The sequence below is a fragment of the Triticum aestivum genome, chromosome 1A (genome assembly GCF_018294505.1).
Source record: "Triticum aestivum cultivar Chinese Spring chromosome 1A, IWGSC CS RefSeq v2.1, whole genome shotgun sequence".
NCBI lineage: Eukaryota > Viridiplantae > Streptophyta > Magnoliopsida > Poales > Poaceae > Triticum > Triticum aestivum.
Genome location: NC_057794.1, coordinates 482,125,394 through 482,128,647, shown reverse-complemented (window position 1 = coordinate 482,128,647; position 3,254 = coordinate 482,125,394).

Genomic DNA, 3,254 nt, shown 5'->3' with positions numbered 1-3,254 from the left:
TCATCTTATTTTAACCCCCCCCCCGGGCCAGTGCTCCTATGAGTGTTGGTCCAAACTAGAGTCCTGTGCAGCGCCCCCTCGGGGAAACTCGAAGTTTGGTTTTAGTTGTATGGAGCGCTCATCTGAGTGTGCCCTGAGAAAGAGATATGTGCAGCTCCTATCGGGATTTGTCGGCACATTCGGGCGGTGTTGCTGGTCTTGTTTTAACCTGTCGAAGTGTATTGAATTACCGAGATACCGAGTCTGATCGGAACGTCTTGGGAGGAGGTCTATTCCTTCGTTGACCGTGAGAGCTTGTCATGAGCTAAGTTGGGACTCCCCTGTAGGGATTGAACTTTCGAAAGCCGTGCCCGCGGTTATGGGCAGATGGGAATTTGTTAATGTCCGGTTGTAGACAACTTGAACCTTAATTAATTAAAACGAATCAACTGAGTGTGTTACCGTGATGGCCTATTCTCGGTGGAGTCCGGGAAGTGGACACGATGTTGGAGTAATGTTTGCGCAGGTTGTTCTCTAGCTTCTCGCTCGTGCTTTGCCTCCTCTTCTCGCTCTCTTTTGCGAATAAGTTAGCCACCACACTTTCTAGTCGCTTGCTGCAGCTCCACTCATATTTTACCTTGCCATACCTATAAGCTTGAATAGTCTTGATCGCGAGGGTGCGAGATTGCTGAGTCCCGGTGGCTCACAGATTATTATATCACCAGATGCAGGGCCTGATGATTCCGCTCCAGGAGACGCGTGTGAGCTCAAGTGGGAGTTCGACGAAGACTCTCAACGATACTATGTTTCCTTTCTCGACGATCAGTAGTGGTGCCCAGTTGGGGGTGAACGGGACCGTTGTCGCATGTTGGGTTCTCTTTTATTTTGGCGCCGTAGTCGGGCCTTGAGTGTATGGATGATGTAATGTTATTTATGTACTTGATTGACGTGGCGAGTGTAAGACAACTATGTTATCTCCCCTTTTATTATTATTACATGGGATGTTGTGAAGATTGCCTAACTTGCGACATATGCCTTCAATGCGATTATGTCTATAAGTCGTGCCTCGACACATGGGAGCTATAGTCGCATCGAGGGTGTTACAAGTTGGTAATCAGAGCCTTCCCCGACCTTAGGAGCCCCATTGCTTGATCGTTTTTAGCGGTCGAGTTGTGTCTAGAAAAATGTTTTGAGTCATTTAGGAATTATATATCGGAGAGATTAGGAATTCTTTTTACTTCCCAGTCTCCTCATCACTCTGGTAAGGCATCCTGACGTAGAGTTTTGACTCTTCTCTTCTCAAATTTCACTAAAAGTTTTTTTAGGATCACGCGGGTATCTTGGAATCGTTCTGATGGTTTTATGATGAGAACATTGACTTGGTGCCTCCTGTCAGGGGTTTAGTGGAAGTGTCCCGGGGAGTTGAGCTCTGAGGTGTTGTCATCATAATTTTATCGTTGCAGTTCTGGAATACCTGAGTTTAGTACGCCGACATTGAAAATCTCTTTTATGCAGTTCGTTGGTGAGATAACCTCGACGCCACCCAGTACTAGGGCGGGAGTTTGGGAGTATCGCCATAACTTGTATAACGGATGCTTTTCGAAGGTTGAGGTAGATGGTTTCCGAAGTTTTTCTTGGTTATGTGTTGAAGGATGGATACAGCTGGATGTAGGAATTGCTAGTTTGGGTGAGATATTATGCTTCCCCTGTATCCCCAACACCTGATTGCATAACCGGAAAGGTTCGGGAGTTTCATAGGTGGGAATTCTAGTAGCTCTAGTTCTTCTTCCACGGATATTGGTTTGAGATTGTGATTTCTTACCGATTATTCGTTCTTGATCCGTACCTTGTTGATTTATTTCTCTTCCTTAATTCTACATGGCTTCTCAATTTATGGATATGTGACCATTTCAAGAGGAATACATTCGTTCATTTTGTTCGGATGTGAAGACTATATGTTGCAATTTTCATTCCAATGGATTCAGCTTCAATATTTATCTATCAATGTGCTAATGGTGGTCAACCTCTTTAGGATGGCTCCTCCAATGCGCACGACCCCGAATACTGATCCGCCACCACCTCCACCTCCTCCAGAGGCATGGCAAGCTATGATGGCCGCAACCAATGCAAACACACAGCTGATCATGCAAATTCTTCAAGAGCGCAATCAAGGCAGTCAAGGGAATCAAGGCAGCAATCAGAGTCACTTTGCTACACTGAACCAGTTCCTTGCTAACGGGCCAAAGACTTTCAGCAATTGTGTTGAGGCAACCGATGCTGACGATTGGCTTGTGGATCTGTGCTTGAGACTTGAACCTTAATTAATTAAAATGAATCAACTGAGTGTGTTACCGTGATGGCCTCTTCTCGGCGGAGTCCGGGAAGTGGACACGGTGTTGGAGTAATGTTTGCACAGGTTGTTCTCTAGCTTCTCGCTCGTGCTTTGCCTCCTCTTCTCGCTCTCTTTTGCGAATAAGTTAGCCACCACACTTGCTAGTCGCTTGCTGCAGTTCCACTCATATTTTACCTTGCCATACCTATAAGCTTGAATAGTCTTGATTGTGAGGGTGCGAGATTGCTGAGTCCCTATGGCTCACAGATTATTATATCACCAGATGCAGGGCCTGATGATTCCTCTCCAGGAGACGCGTGTGAGCTCAAGTGGGAGTTTGACGAAGACTCTCAACGATACTATGTTTCCTTTTCCGACGATCAGTAGTGGTGCCCAGTTGGGGGTGAACGGGATCGTTGTCGCATGTTGGGTTCTCTTTTATTTTGGCGCCGTAGTCGGGCCTTGAGTGTATGGATGATATAATGTTATTTATGTACTTGATTGACGTGGCGAGTGTAAGCCAACTATGTTATCTCCCATTTTATTATTACATGGGATGTTGTGAAGATTGCCTAACTTGCGACATATGCCTTCAATGCGATTATGTCTCTAAGTCGTGCCTCGACACGTGGGAGCTATAGTCGCATCGAGGTTGTTACAACAACCGCCTGGCTTTGAAGATCCAAAACATCCTGACATGGTATACAAGCTCAACAAGGCACTGTGTGGCCTCAAACAAGCCCCTCAGGTTTGGTATGACACACTCAAATACTTCCTGAAGAGCAAAGGCTTCATACCTGGTTCCCTTGACCCCACTCTCTTCATGAAGACATATGATGGTGAACTGTTTGTGTGCCAAATATATGTGGATGACATCATCTTCGGCTGCACCAATCAGAAGTACAGTGTAGAGTTTGGATATATGATGCAAGAGCAATATCAG